This window comes from Balaenoptera borealis (assembly GCF_965194805.1).
Source record: "Balaenoptera borealis genome assembly, chromosome: 12".
Classification (NCBI taxonomy): domain Eukaryota; kingdom Metazoa; phylum Chordata; class Mammalia; order Artiodactyla; family Balaenopteridae; genus Balaenoptera; species Balaenoptera borealis.
In genome coordinates, this window is record NC_138869.1 from 107,860,730 (window position 1) to 107,877,296 (window position 16,567).

At 49.8% G+C, this 16,567-nt stretch overlaps 1 long non-coding RNA gene across 3 annotated transcripts in view; it reads right to left on the reverse strand.

Annotated features, from left to right (window-relative positions):
- The window catches only part of LOC309607788, a 53,025-nt gene that overhangs the window by 25,326 nt on the left and 11,132 nt on the right, over positions 1–16,567 (reverse strand). The window contains exon 2 of one of the 3 annotated variants that reach the window (XR_014232551.1): positions 9,835–10,252. The exons of the other annotated variants lie outside the window; for them this stretch is intronic. This is a non-coding gene — a long non-coding RNA (uncharacterized lncRNA). The remainder of the gene's footprint in view (positions 1–9,834; positions 10,253–16,567) is intronic. 3 annotated transcript variants of the gene reach the window in all.

Here is a 16,567-nt window from a genome sequence, read left to right on the forward strand (position 1 = left end):
ATGCCCACGAGAGTCTGGGTCGAGACCACAGCCTTTTCCCCTCCGAACCAAGCCAGAGTTTGAATCCAGGTCTCAGGGGAGAGAGCTTGCCAGGCCATCCCCTGTAATAACAAGTACCACGTCCACTGGAGACAGAAGTTCTGGGAACAGGAAAACTTGGAGAAGAGAACTGGCCCTCAACCTTCCCCGCAGCCCAGGCCGCCTGGCCCTGAGACTCGGATGGGTCCCTCAACGGACACTGGTTTCCTCGTTTGTTTGCATCCTCTGGTTCTCTACTTTTACTCCAAACCAGAGAGAGTGACAAAGATGCTAAAAGCAATGGTGCATTCTTGCCATTTTTCTCATCCATTCAGAGCTGGGAAGCATCAGAAATCTTGTGGGAAAGCCACTTCTCAGGAGATTTCTAACCCGATTTCTCAACTGCAGTGGTCTGGAGTTTTTGCCTAAATTTTAGATAAGGTCCTAATTCCTGGTTACTTGGCTGCTTGAATTTCAAATTCTTCTCAGGTTCACATCAATCATTCCAAGAGACAAGCAAAACATTTTACGTACAAAATTTGTTGGTTTTTTGACATACCTTTGGTCTGAATTTATAAGACTTCTATGTCTTTGAGGAAAAACACATTATCTCCTGACAGAGGCTTCTCTCTCAATCCCTTTCCCTCTCTCTCTCTCTCTCTCTCTCTCTCGCTCTCTCCATGTCTCTTTCTCTCTCTCTCTTGTAATCTGAAGCCTGCTCTCACCACCAAAATGTATCAGGAAACCACAGAAATGAAGACAATTAGAGTAAATAAGATCCAGTGATCAAATATAGCTAATTTGTATCCATAATATTTGGGAGTTACACAGTCTGCTTCAATTTGAAAGATATCTTCCAGACCACACTGTTTTTTTCCCAAGGGGACTGCCTTTTGCTTTTAATTATTGAACTTTAAGAATTCTTGCTATAATTTGGGGTTAGCTTGTAATTCTTCGAGAAGAAAAAAAAATCCAGCCCATAAATCCTTCTGTATCCCATCACTTCCAATAACAGGCTTCTGTGGCCCAATTCTCCATCAATTCACTGCGTTTTTCAGCGGGAGCGGGTGGAGGCGAGAGGGAACCGCGGAGCGGGGGCTGGATTGAGGAAACCCAGCTCAGGGCGAGTGTGCCCGCAAATAGCAGAGGGTGAATGGACACTCCTTGGCAAACAGCCGTGGCTAGACAGGATGTATAACAAATGTCTCAAAAATAGCGTACGGCGTAGTGAGAAAAGGCGACTGTAACTGACGAGACTCCGCCCTCCTCTTTTAAGAGACGTTGAGCGTTCTGACGGGGCCGGGAGTTGACATCGTCCACGTTTTGGGAGAGGGCTCTGAGGCTCCACCTTCCTGTCGCTAATGGTCCTTGCGGGGGGAGGGGCTTGCCCTTGGTCCCACCCAGGTGTGCAGTGGTGCACAGGGGGCACCCACAACGAGCTGGCATTCGCTGTGCTGCCTGGGCCTGAGTGGTGGCGGCCGCTGGCCTCCCTCCCTGGACGGTAAGGAGGGGTCACAGCCTCAGCCGCCCCACCCGACTCCAGAGTGTCTTAACACCACGGGCTCTCTCAACACACACCATCCATGAACCAGCGGCAGGGGGATGAACCACGCCCTTTAACGTCTGTATCTGACATGTCGATGTCTTGGGGCCTTGATGACCCTGGAGGTGCTGCCCCTCCCAGGACCAGCCAGCTCCTAGAGATGGTAAAGGACGCACCTGCAAGGTTTATATGCAAACCAACCACCCAGAGCCCACACCACTACCGCTCTCTTTATGAGGCTCTCACCCTCTGGGCACTGTCCCCCTGCCCTCGTCACCCCAGGGCCGGGTACCAGTCAACCAGGACAGCCCTGTGCCCCACTGCGATGTTCCAACCTGGCCAATCCTGAGCCCACTTACCCACCTCACCTATTCCTCCCCAGAAACAATAACAAAGGCTCTGCGCATATCTCCCTGGCCTCCTGACCAGCGCTGGTGCTTCCCTGTGTGGTCCTGAGCGGCACGATGGGCCCCCTCTTGGGAACTGAGACTAACAAACTATTTTCTCAGCGGCAGTTGTATCTTGCTGGCCTCACCATACTTGAATAATAACAAAACCTATATTTTAAAATAGGCATTTCCAGCCAGAGACATCAAAGACACAGGAATTCCTTCTTAGAAGAACAGGTTCATTTTTTAGAAAAGCAGCCATGGGGGAAAAAGTTAACAAGGAACAGTGGCATTCCAGATTCTTAAAAATAAAATATTTTCCATCAAATTGGCAATTTAAAATATACATATTGGCAAGAGCGTGTTGTAGGAAAATGGGCACCCTCATAGACTATTGTGGGATTGGTGGTAAGAATAGCTCTTCGCTAAAGTTATTTGGCAAAAGTATTTTAAAGCCTTAGAAAGGTACATACCTTTTGACCTGGAAATTCTACTTTGAGGACTATATCCTAGGGAAAAACACTAAAGATTTAATAAAATGATTTTCCCAGGAGTATTGTTTGTGATTGCAAAGGGGGTGGGGTCAGGTAACAACTCAATATCCAGCAACAGATGACTGGCTACCTATTGATAAAAGACCCATACACACGCAACACGGGGTGCCATTCTGCCACTTAAAATCAGGTCATGGGTTATTTATGTATTTACATAGAAAAACATTCACGACATGATTTTAAGTAAAGAAAAAGATATTACAGAGCAGCGTATATAATAAACTCATAAAGACTTAATAACTATATTTAAATACAGAGTATCGCAATTAAAGATATGAAGAATTTATCACCATAAGTTCTGACAAGTAGAAAAAACAGAGATTAACCAATATCTGCTCTGAATATCTTAAAATCACAAATTCCCCATGTCCAACACCCACGTGCTGTGGAGAGAAAAGTCAATGCCGAGGTTTCCGCTGAAAGGTTTTCGGAACCGGCAGCAAACTCATCAGAGGACCGAAGGGTGTGCGCAAGGTATCTTTGGATGATGAAATCATGATGCTTTTAAATTCTCTTCATTTTGTTTATTTGTGTATCTACTGTTTCTACAATGAACACATCTCTTTTGTATGAAGAGAAAATACATTTTTAAGACACTTTTATAACAGGTTTCCTAAGGTGTGGATAGAAGGATCAGCTCAAAGAGGCATTGACATTCGTCTCCCAACAGAATAGACTGTCCCAGGACCTCCCTGGCGGTCCAGCCAGTCAAGACTTCACGCATCCACTGCAGGGGGCGCCGGTTCGATCCCTGGTCAGGGAACTAAGATCCCGTGTGCCGCCCGGCCAAAAAGTTTTTTAAAAATTAGAACAGACTGTCCCATTTTTAGGACTATCAGGAGTCCTCTGGGTCCTTGGGTATAGTTCAGACCACAAGGGCTGACAGTCTGATTGCTGAGGGACTGTATTTTCCAGCCCAGAGAACAGGGCAAATGTGCCTACCTTTTGGAAATAAGACCGTCCGTCCCAGAGCAGGGCGATCACGCAGTTGCTGAATTAGTCTAGTCTCTGAAAACAGCAGAGACCCCACAAGCTCAAAACAGCCATGGGCCAGACTCCACTGACCAGCTGCATAAGTTAACTACCCTAAACCTCAGTTTCCTCACCTGCAAAATGGGGATAATAATAAACGCTTTATACAGATGCTGTGAAAACCACACCCACAAGGCAGCCAGGTCGGCGCCCTGTTCCCAGTCCTGTGAGCCATTCCATATGCCCCAAACAACTGGCGAGTGCCCTTGGAACGGCCCAATCCCCTCCTGAACACATCGCATCTTCACCGTGTATCTCAGAATCATTACTTCCACCAACAACAGTTCCCAGGGCGCCTAGTGAATGCCGAGCATCAGTACCCAGACAGAGTTCCCACAGTCTTCACCTGCTAACCCAAATATCCTCCGAGCTACGCCTGCAGTGCTTTCATAGAGTGGAACTGCTTGAGCCATTGGAGAGGAAATTTTGCGGCAGGCTTTCAAATCAAAGCTATGGGTGATCAGCAGAACCACTCTGTACCAACTCTTTTCTTCCCTGATGTCAGGCCATGCTCATCACTTTCTACCACGTCTCCTTGCACACACGGCTAAGAAGCTTTTCATCGTCTTGCAGACCTGATTCATCTTACAGCTCTGTAGACACTGGCCGATTGTTTAAATTACTGGCCAGGAGTCGGAAACAACAGATATTGTAAACTCATCGGAGTTCAAATTTCCAAACTTTGGGGGCAGGCATGTGAGTTTCTTCCCTGTGTCTGCTGGCACTGACCCAAAGAGCGAGGCTGACTCTTAGTCCTGGTTTCAGGGAAGCAGGTGCTGAGACAGGATGCAGCGTGCAAGGCTCTTACAGGGGAAACACCTGTAAGAACGGGGAGAGCTGTGCGGCTGGAGCGCATCAGACGGTGAGGCACGTCTGAGCCTGAGCGGCCGGGAGGAGCCCAGGTGGGCGGCAGCATCCTGACGGCTGTGCGATCAGGGCTTTCCTGCCGCGCCCCAGGGAGTCCTCCGGCCAACGCTGCCCATCAGGGGAGCCCTGGGTCTCCCAGAGAGAGGCTGGCTCTGTATCCCTCCGCTCAGAGGGAAGGAGGAAGCCCAGCGATGCTCCCAGAGCCAGCAGCTGGCCCAGCGTCATCCTTCACACCCCTGGAGCTGGAGCCTGTGGGCACCTGCACTGGGCGAGACTCATCGTTCTCCAAGGGCTCACATGGAGCGCCCCCCAGACCCACAAAATCTAGTATTTCCTTCCCACAGCACTCCATCCTTTCCAACACCTGCCCTTGTTTTCTCCTCAACTAAATTCAGCACCTGCTTGCGCTGGCCCAGGGTGGATGGACGTGGTGTCCGTCCCAGAGCAGGTCTGGCCCAGCACAGAGGCGCCCACGGCCATCCAGGAGGGCAGACAGGCTGGGAGGAGAGAGACGGAGAAGGAGAAACCAAGAGTCTCCAGGGTGCAGGCAGAATTAAAGTCGGGTCTGTTCATGGAAGACAAAAGGAAAGGGGATCCACATGGCAGGTGGACGGGAAGGGCCTGAGAAGCTTTAGTCGTAGCATCGTAGGCGGGAAGGACCCCGTGTCTCCACGGATGACAAGGTTTGGAGACCTGGAGGGTCTCTGCCCGAGTGCACGTGGGGTCAGCACGGGACTCGGTCCCGGGCTCCCTTTGTGGCGCTTTGGCGGAAGCCGTCCCGGTTGCACTCCTCGCCCTTCATCCTCCACGCTTCACTGCCATCTCCGCCGCAACCCTGCCGCCTCCTGAGGTCTCCCTGCGTCTCCTTTCCTCAGGTTCCTCCCGAAGTAGAGGAGCTACAACGCTCCACGCAGCTGAGCAGTCGGATTCCGTGCCAGGCGGCTCCCTTCCTGCTCAGCAAGGTCCCATCTGAGTGTCCACGGGTCACGCACTGGGTTCAGGAAAAACCCCAGAAGTCACACAGTGTGAGCAAAGGAACAGGCTTTGTTAGAAAACATTATTTGGTCAGGGCTCAACAAGAGAAGAGAAGGCGCAGTCCCCCCAACCTTCCCGACGTCCCGCAGAGAGGCGACCCAGCCCCGGGCTCAGCGCGACCTGCGCAGGGACCCATCCACCACCTGGGTCTCCCTTCGCGTGGAGCCATCGTGGCAGGGCGTCCCTGTCGATGGGGCACGAACAGGCCGCCCGGCGCCAGACGGTCTGGGTTTGTGGTGTCGGCTCTTCACAGGATTAAACACTGTCACAGAATACCAGCCACCCTGAACCTGGGCGCTGGGCGGGCCTGTGCGAAGCGGCAGCCTCCCTGTAAAGGGAGGGATCAAGCCCCAGTCCCAAGGCAAGCGAACTGGGGGCAGCTCCTCCTGCTCACAAAATAGGGCCCCCCGGTACCAGAGGGTTTAGGCCACAGAGCCGGGCTCCAGGAGCACTTTCAGACACACCTGCTCGTTGCTCCGCAGAGAAGCCAAAATAACTGAGCGACACAAGTGACCGGTGGCATTAAAGTAGGTGCAGGGCAGATGTGAGGGCTGTTCAAACAGTGGAAAGAGACCTTCAGCGAGTGAGATCACGAGGCCAAGCTTCGTACAAGGGAGAGAATCTGATCAGGGCCTCAAGAGTGGTGGACAAAGGCAACTGAGATGTAAACAACCAAGGCACGGAGAACAGAGCCGAGAGTCGGGGCACACGTCCATCAGGGCCCAGATGGCTGTCGACACCTGCACACCCCACAACTGGATCTCACTTAACTAAAGTACCCGGAACCGTTTCCTCTTAAAACTTCAGAAGGGAATTCAAGGATTCCATTCTGATCAGGCAGTTATACCCTGGGATTCAGACTCAGTGAGTACTTGCTGGCGTTTGCATTGCTTTTCTCATAGTTGGTCTTTTGTTCCGTTAGAATCCAACAAAATTTTTTGGCTTTTTATTATTCTAGACCTCAAATTTTGCTACTTAGCATAGAAATCCCCCAGTGGAATTCTTTCTTCTTTCCAAATATGCTATTCTCTTCAGCTCAGTGCATATGTTGAAATTCGGAATGTTTCTTGATATTTTGGGGGCAAGCCTCGTTTGGAGATATCTCAGGATAAAGAACTTCGGGAACAAAACAACAGTTTTTAAATCCTGGCAAGGACCGTCTAACAAGAGTACTTTTTGCACGAGGGGTAGGGGGCTGGAGGCCTGAGCCGAGGAGGCGGGCGCCACTTCCCCGTCCTCACCCCAACGCTCTGCTGCCGCCTTGGCCGTTCAAGCTGTGACGCAAGTATTTCCAAATGACCCCAAAATGTTTTTCTCTGCTTTATATTGTTTGTCTTGAGGTAGATTGGGTGTTAAAGATAAGCCAGGTTTGGAACCGGGGTTGGAACCAAGTGTGACTAACCACCGGCCACTCGTGCAAGAAATACCTTCCCTCCCATTTGCCACTGCACACACCCCATTCTCTACAGCTTGGGTCATGTCCTGCTCTCCCTCCCCCATCCACCTCCACGAAAGGGCCTCCAGGGGACAGGAAATTCAACGCGAGCCAGACACCCCTCTGCAAGAGCACGATCGCCGTTGCACAGCCAGGGCCACGTGTGTGTGTCTCTCCGCTGCTTGCTCCGGTTCGCAGGTGAAAAATCAGCTCCTGCTCCGAGCTCTGCAACTAGCTCACGCTGGGACTTTTCTGTAAGTCAGTGGATTCTGGGCGTCTGATTCCTTATCCTCAGCGAAAGGAAGTCAGCAAATAAGAGGCATCGCCACCCTTGCCCATCGCTCATTAGTCATGGCACTGAGCTCCCACGTGAATTCAGAGTTCTCCTCAACTCCGGGCTCCAGGCAACCACTACCAACCAACCAGCACTGGCTTTCAAAATAAAAATGATACGCCATCCTGGGACCAAGCTCTCTTCCAGGTCTATTCCTGCATTAAATGAATGTAACAGCAATAAGGCGTTAAGAACAGGGGGATGGACCAACGGATTCTAGTGCAAATCCATCTTTTTGTAGTTAACGTTAATTAAAGGTTGATCTCTTTTTTTTATTAAACCAGGATATACCTTCATTTGAAGTAAAATCCCTCTAAATTCAATGATGAAATTTGATGCTCTTTGGGTAGGACAAGAGAATTTGTTTGGTATACTTTGAACCTGTTCCTGAATAAGGTCTAACATAGCTCAGATGACTGATATCCAGCTATATCATCTGAGGTGTTTTCTTTTTCCCAACTGTATATTTTACAAAATTGAGAGCAATCAGATGAGGACAAATAGCTAATGACAAATCTTTCTTCAGTGAACTCACATATAAGACAGGAGAACAAAATCCTAGGTGTCAGAACTATCAAGCCTAACGATGGGAACTTAAACCTGAGATCTCGGAGCCTTAGGGAGAGAATGCCCTGGTCTCCGTCAGCTTACGTACATCTCCCTCTGCGTCCTGTAAGCTCCCCAAGGACACAGACGCTGCTGTATTCGTCTCTAAATCCCAGAAGCCTGGGATGTCAAGCAGCCAACTGTGGATAAATGGTTCTGGGCGGATCTCTCCATTGCTCAGGCCTTCAAGAAGCAGACTTGAAAATGCACGGGGTCACAGAAGGCAGCCCACACTCTGCCCACACACAGACCCATCCCTGTTAGGCAGTGGAAGGGTCCCAAGAATGCCTTCTTTCTCGGAACACTTCCTGGAAAAGTGAGCAGGAACATTGCTTCCAGGCTCGACTACAGTTTCGATCAGGCTGATCCAGTTTGCGGCCTCTCCAGCTGGCACTCAACGTCCAGAGGTGAGGAGGGGGCTTCTTTGAAGAATCACTGGCAGATGCTGGGAACGTCCCAATCTTTGGCCGCAGGGCAAATCGCAGGAACTTGAAATGACAAACCCCCCAAGAAAGTTCATGAGAACATCTGGGATGTTCTTATCAGGGATTTATCAAGCTTTCCAGAGTTGATCCAAGCCCCGTTTTAATAAAAATCGCCTGCCCATGAACAATGTATGCCAAGAATTTTTCCTTTTCTTCTCCTCCTTCCCCTTCTGCTTCTCTTTCTTCTACTCTCCCCCCTTCTCTGGCTTTTATTGCTGTAAAAGTGGATCCTGAGACAATGAACGAGCCTCGTGTTTCCAGGCCTGCTACGTACACTGCGGTTATCAAACACTTGAGCTTGGGTTAACCACTCCATGTCAAAATAAAATGAGTGCAGTGGACGTCCACCATCACAGCTTGAACTGGGGAATTACATGAGGTTGAATTACCCTCTACTTTTGCAACTGGGTCCTTGGCCAAGACAAAGTCCTGATTTGTATGAATAAGAAAGATCTTCAAATGTTTTACTGATTTTTAAACTGGTAATTTTATACCAGTCACATATTTCAATTAACTAATTGTTATTCCTCTGTACTTGTGCCTTGAGATGACTTAACTTAAGAAGTTACAATCATAAAATTAAAATAAATACCCATATCCCAGTAGAGCCCTGCCCATCTATATACATCAACAACCTTCATTCCTAGCCATGGGGAAAATAACGTTCTTTGAACAATCAAAACGTTAAAACCATAAAGTCCTCCTTCATTTCTGGGCTCTGCCCTGATTTAGTTGCTATGTTTTCTTTTCTGATTCCTTCATTTACATGAATAAATTAACTGAGCACAGCAGCCAATGAGACAAGGAAAGGGTGCAGCTGAAGGCAGAGTAAGGGTGACAACGACCTCAGGACCTAGAAGCTCCCCAGGGTCTGAAGATGGGACTCGAGGGCCCCAGGAAGACACAAAAGAGGCCGGGGCTGGACAGAGAACTAAAACCCAAGGGCCTGAAAAGCCAGCTGATTAGGAAATAAACGTGTCCCCTGAACTGAGAAGATGAGAGTTGGGGCTCGATGGACACCCAGGTCTTACAAAGGCCTTGAGGTGGGAAGGAAACACCCACTGAAGAGAGGGGTGAGCTTCGAGCTAACCCACCTCCCAGCCTGTGATGGCTTCAGAGCTCAAGGACACAGGTAGGTGGGATCAACAGACATACACGGGTACGTTTTGGTTTTGTTTTCAATTGTATTTGCAAAATTATGAAGTGTCATTTTAATACTTTGAAAAAATGTTAAACATCACAGGACTTCCCACTTTTAACTTCTCGCTGAGCACCACGCACGCTTGATTCAAAGAAAGGCTTGCGACGCTCCTCAAGTACAGCCGTGCGACCGGAGCCTCACTTAAAGCTTGAGCACCTGGTGCCCTGGAAGGTGGCCTGGCGCCTCGGCAGTTCTCAGGCAGCGCGGCCCTGATGCCCACGCCCTGGGCGGCTGCTGGCAGAGGGCGCCACGGGGCTGCGTCCTCACAACGGCGGACTGCGCAGCCCCTGTGCCCACGAGGACGCGCCCACCGGCCTCCCGCCTGACGGACTCACCTGAGAAGTGCAGCGTCTAACCCGGAGCGGGACACCTGTCGGGGCTTCTCCCCGCTCGCTCTGCCGGCATCACTCGAGCTGCACCCGCCGCTGCCACGCGGGTCCCCGTCCCCCGAGGCCTCTGCTGCGCCTGCGGCTGGTGCCCGACCCCGTGAGGCCGAGCGCAGCGCCGGCCCTAAGGAGCCACACGGTAGGCGGTGTGGGGTGGTGGCCAGGGCAGGCACCTGAAGACTTGGTTTCTCCTTTGAGTCCCCGGGCAGGGGAGGGATCGCTAGTCAGCTGAATGAAGTATGAAAGCGCCCTTAGAGGGACATGTTTGTCCCTGGCTCCGCAGGTCTTCCCGACGAAACTTCCTGGGATGGAGTCTCCACCACAGTCCTCTGGAGGGAAAAGCTTCCCTGCACCCACTCTCTTCTCCCTGGAGAACGGGGATACCTGTATGAACTGGTTCCCCCGGGAGAAGGGAATACAGGTGAACGCACCTCCGCCGCCCGGGGTCCCTGCCTTCGGGCCAGGCTGCTGGCGTCCTGCTCTGTTCTCTCCCTCCAGGGAGCTGGCAGGGAAGTTTGGCCATTTCAAGGTTATTTTTTAAAAAGTCGTGTCACTAAAGGTCAAGCTGCGCCTCCCAACAGAGCCGGTGGTCCCTCGGCCCCCAGAAGTGCCGTGTGCCGTGTCACCCCTGCATCTGCTCGCCTGTGAGCTACGGGGCCGGGACCCCGGAAAGCACAGCAGGTGGGGCAGAGGGTTACCACGACGTTCAGGGAGCCGTGTGCCCACAGGTCTGGCGAGAGGGGCTTCGTGCCCGAGGACGGGGCCCCTCCCGCGTGTCTCTAGCTGGAGGGAGAAGCGGGGGCTGATGGGGAGCCGGCGGGAGTCCTGTCCCCTGTCGGAATCCCCGGCTCTTCTCACGCATCTCACACCTCTGCCGCCAACCCACGTGTCGAGCACGCGTGCCAAACCGATTCACTGTCTTCATTTTCTCCCCTTCGTTATTTTAAAGCTCATTTTTGTATTTCACAAATAATGTATAAATATATCCTCATAAAAATTTCAAATACTACAAAGTGAATGTCCTCCTGAATCCCGCCCCCCATCCCAACCTCCTTCCCCAGGACCGCCCCACACGTTTCCTGGGACCAGCGCCAGGGGCCTCGGCTACAGTGAGGACCACCTCTCAGCAACCTGCTCCCGGCCGCCCTCTCCGGAACCAGACTTGGTTTATTGAAAACCCCGTGTAGCTACACGTCAGGGTTTATATAGACTTTGTACTTAACACCATCAGCACTGGCTGATTCAACCACCAATTGAGCAGAGAAATAGGTTAACCATTGTGACGCAGTTAAGACTGAGGTTATGGGAAACTCCACAGGACAAACAGCCCAGTTTCTCCAACACATACGTGTATGGGGTGAAAAAGGAGATGGGGTGAGGGGTCTACAGATTAAAAGAAACATACTGACCACATGCAATGCATGAACCTTCTTGGGATCCATGATGGAAACAAACCGATCTTAGAATAATTAAAAAGACGTTGATGAGACATTTAGAAATGTGAGTGAAGAGGCTGTCAGATGATATGGAACCACTGTTAATACTGCTGATGTGTGATCATGGATTTATATCTTTATACCTACGAGTTCATGTCTTTTAGCGATATGATCTGAAAGCTTCATGAATGAAATTATATGAGGCTTGGGATTTGCTTCAAAATGGTACTGGGCAAGGGAGAGTGGGCGGGGTAAAACTGAAACAAGATCGGCCACGCTTTGAAAATTGTTGACGCTGGGTGGTGAGTTCCTGGAGGCTTCCTTTGCCAGATGCTTAGAATTTTTCAAAATGAAAGTTAAAAAATAAAAGCACAAAGCTTTGGCTGAGTTTCCCTGGCACAGTCCTGGGGGAAGGGATCTCTCTTTGCCGCCCTCTGGACCTATCGAGCTGGGCGCGGCCAGTGGAGGGGGCTGGCGGCAGGTGTGGGCACAGAGCAGGCTGAGAAGGGGCCTGGGAGCTGGGGTGGCCCGACCCTGTTCATGGAACTTGACCAATCTCTGCAGAAGGCCAAGTCCAGTTTGGACTCAGATGGAAAACGTGAACGGCCTCTTTTGCAATGACCCCAGCTTTGAGGTTCCTGTCATTTTATCACAGGACTAGGTTCCCACACCCTGACTTAATTGGAAACACTCTCACACATCCCGAGGACAGGAGACACAAAGGCTTGGCGAGCCGCGACGGCCCAGGGGGAGGCGGCAGCCGGACACGTGGGGCGCTGGACACAGACACAGCCAAGCAGCGCTAGGACTTTGCTCAGGAGTGAGGAGATGACTGGGATACTTACTTTGAAAGTGGGAAATGATTAATTCACCATGAGGAATTTTCTCTCCTACAGGGTGACGCCCTCAGGAAAGAAAGCCCCTGTCTGAGAAAACCAGACCGAGAAGGTCTCCGTCTGCCCCTTCCTCTCCCACCCTCACTGGACCACCTGCCGTCCTGGAGCAAAGGGGCAGCACAGAGACACGGGTGAGAAGGAGGAATAAAACCCCTTTTACCATCTTTGAAAGAGCTGTAAATCATCAAAGGATATAACCAAGAAAGTGAAGACAACCTACAGAATGGGAGAAAACATTGGGAAATCGTGTATCTGATAAGGGTTTAATATCCAGAACATATAAAGAGAGTGGGTGGGGTAAAGTTGAAACAAGATTGGCCATGCTTTGATAATTGTTGAAGCTGAGTGATGGGTATATACAACTTAACAACAACTTAACAACCAAAAGACAAATAATTCAACTTAAAAACGGGCAAAGGCTTGAATAGACATTTCTCGAAAGAATATTTACAAATGGCCAACAAGCACATGAGAAGATGCTTGACATCATTAGACGCTAGAGAAATGCAATCAAAACCACGGTAGAAACCATTTCACACCCACTAGGCTGGCTGTAACAATATTTTTAATGGAAAATAAGTATCAAGGATGTGGAGAAATTAGAACCCTCTTACATTGCTGGTGGGAATAAAAAATAGTTTTGGAAAACAGTTTGGTGTTTCCCCCAAAACCATAAATCACCGTATGACCCAGCAGTTCCACCCAAAAGAATTGAAAGCAGGGACTGGAACAAATCCTCATACACCCATGTTCACATCAGCATTATTCACAATAGGCAAAAGATGGAAGCAACCCAAATAATTGTCCCTCGAGAGGTGAAGGATGAACACAATGTGGTCTCTCCATACAGTGTCATATTATTCAGTCACAAAAAGAGGAAATTCTGACACAGGCCACAACATGGATGAAGCTTGAAGGCAGTATGGTAAGTGAAATAAGCCAGACACAAAAGGACGAATCATGTATGATTCAACTTACGTGACATATCTAAAACAGGCAAATTCATACATACAGAAAGGTCAGAGGTTACAGAGGTCGGGGGAAGGGGGAATGTCAAGTAAATGCTTAATAACTTCAGCAGAAGTTTCTGGTTTTAGGCAGAGTTTCTGTTTGGGGTGAGGATAAAGTTTTGGCAATAGACGTGGTGATGGCTGCACAACACTGTGAATGTAATTAATGCTATTGAATCACACACTTAAAAATTATTAAAATGACAAAAAATTATGTTGTACAGACTTTACCAGGATTTTTTAAAGTTAATAATGTAACATACCGAAAACCGGTGCACACTGTAAATGGGTGAATTGTATGTCATGTGAATTCTATCTCAGTAAAACTGCAAAAAATACAGGCAGACCTTAGAGATACTGCGGATTTGATGCCAGACAGTTGCAGTAAAGCAAGTCACACGAATTTTTTGGTTTCCCAGTGCATATGTTGTGTTTACGCTATACTGTGGATTATTAAGTGTGCAACAGCATTATGTCTAAAAACAGTGTACATTATCTTAGTTAAAAAATACTGTATTGCTAAAAAATGCTACCCAACATCTGAGCCTTTAGCACGTTGTAGTAGTAACATCAACGATCACAGACACTCACAAATATAGTCATGATGAAAAAGTCTGAAATATTGCAAGAATTACCAAAATGGGACAGAGACATGAAGTGAGCCAGTGCTGCTGGGAAAATGGCGCCAACAGACTTACTCAATGCAAGGTTGCCATAAACCTTCAATTCGTAAAAAACTCCGTATCTGTGAAGCCCAAAAGTACAATAAAACAAAGCCTGCCTGGAAATAGGTAACACACACACGCACACGCACACCCACACACACACACGCACACACCCCAAAAAAAGATTTGCAACTCCCAACCGGGCTGATGCCCACCGAAGATGTGGCCGCTGGAGGGGACAGACCCGCCCAAGCCCGGCGCTAAGTGCCGTGACCTCTGCCCCAGGGACGCTGCCCACCGTCTGCATCGGCCTCAGCCGACCTGTGCCCCATCCTGCTGGAGCGACAGAGCCTGCAATGGGCATGGCTGGTGTCTTCTCCGCGTCCAGCCTTCAAGGGAAAGGCTTGAGCAGCGCCCACCCAGCCTCTGTGAGGACACAGACCAGCACAAGCCCAGCTTGTGACCCTCCGGGGGAACTTGCACAACTAAGGTATTCACTTGTCCTTAAACAAGATTCAGCAGCGGGGGGGGGACAGGTGACACTTCCAGCAAGTGGTGACTCTGGAGAAGGGCGGCGAGGCCCTGGTCGTCCTCAGGCAGCCAGGCTGAGGGGGAAAAGCAGAAGCCCCCGGCCACCTCCCCGGGCCAGGCAGGGAGGGGCCGCATTCAGCCGTGCAGCCCAGGCTCCGGCCACACACCCGCTGCCAGGAGGGGTCGGCAGCCTCCAGCCTGGGCCTCCGCCACCTCCTCCTCGCTGCCTGGCCCGCTTCGTGTCCAGCTCTCAGTCCACTGCTGCCTTGTCTTTGACCTTCAGGCCCTCAGGTCCGAGGCAGTCTGCCTTCCTCTGAGCAGGGACCTGCCGGAGGCCGGGCTCCTGCTCAGCTCTGCGTCCTCACAGCTGGGACACTGGCCGGCGCCCACAAGCTCTCCCGTGTTTGCTGAATGAGCGAGGGAGCGAGTGGCTACAGGATTGGGCCACCCCACGCCCTGGCTGTGCAGAGGGCCCCCCCCTGCCTCGGGGTGTGTGTTGGAGGCCAGGGGCAGGGGGCCGAGGGAGAGAGCTCCTGCTTCCCTTCCTTCCATTATCACTCCAGCCTCTGCAAATTGCCTCCTTTGTGATTTCAGGCAAAACCCACAAAGATAAACTATATTTTCTAATTTTCTGTTTTCTCTGTGGAAAGCAACATCAGTTTTTGTGTTCCCATTTTTCCCTGAAATATCTAGATGTCATTTTAATAGCACATGGAGTACATATCACAGATCCCCCAAAGCCACGAAGCGTAACTGTGGTGGGTTGTCACACTGATCCCTACTGCATATTTCTATTCAAACCCACATTTTCCCCAAGATTTCCAAGCGCATCTCAGAGCCTTCGGCCGATTCTAATTTGTGCCCCTTTGTGCGAATATGGAAATTACAATCAACTGAACATTTATTGTTTTCTTTTTAGTAAATGAGTATGTGTTGGAGATTTTTTTACTGCATAATAAAACCAGCATAAAATGAATCTGCACCAGTGCTTCCTCACGCTTTAGGACTACCAAGCCTGCTCTGGTCCTGCTCTTTTGTTGGCACCCTGCCCGGACCCTAACTAGGTTGTCAGCTGGCTGATGGCAGGCAGCCTCGAGCCTCAGAGCCTTGGCTGAGCCTGGGGTCCCACTGTCTGCCCACTCGGGGGTCCCACGGTCCAGGCGGATACTGTGATCGGTTTGCACCCCCCTGGGGGGGCGTGGGCACTGTGGATGTTGCTTTTACAGACTCTGGTTGTTTCTGACCCTGTGTTTTTTATTACATTCCTTTGCGCTTCTAGCAGCTGTTTTTGTCAAGAGTCTTAATAAAGTTTGAACTGCTAAACGAACTTTATGGAAATTGGTCACAGAAAACCAGAGGCGAAACGGCCAACAGCTGCCTTTCACAGGGACAGTAGTGACCAAATAAACCCAACAACATGGGTGAAGGAGGATGGTTTGCAACTAATTCCTAATGAGATTTCCAGACTAGATTTCTGAGAGAATACCCTCCACACATAATTCGTTTCTATCGCTCTATTTACCACAATTTATTTAAAAAGTCTGGCAGCCTGGCCCAAACTATGAAGATGCTTTAAGGACCATTACCTTTTAGGACAGTCAACCCGAGTCTGGTTTTTTTGGTTTTTGGATTTTTGTTTTCAGGTTCTTCAATTTTATAAACCTCAGACTCAGAAGAATTAAACACACTCAGAGTTCTTTGGCCTATGAAAGAAAACTAAAGTATCTGAGATGTTACGAGTTTATCTGCCTTGTTTAGTTTTACTAAAAGATCGCTCCATTTTGTTAAGCATTTTAATTTGGCCATGAGGTTAACTTGGTCTACCTGCGCCCGTAAAGAACAGCACCCTTGCTCTAGACCCGCCTTGAGTGTAAGGCTTTACCCTCGACTTCACATACCGGGGCCGCGGAAGAATAACTCACCAGCAGACCAAGACTAACCCTTCATCTGTTTGGGGGTGTGACTTCATACACTTCCGTGAACCAAACAGACTCTAAAAGCAATAACAGCCAGTATCTGAGCAGGTTTGGCCAGGCACCTGGGTAACCACCTCCCAAGTCCCTCTACGACAATCCATCCTCTGTGTAACCTCTCTTTGAAGATCAATTTTGCCACCAAAACCGAGAAGTTTAAAAACAGAATAA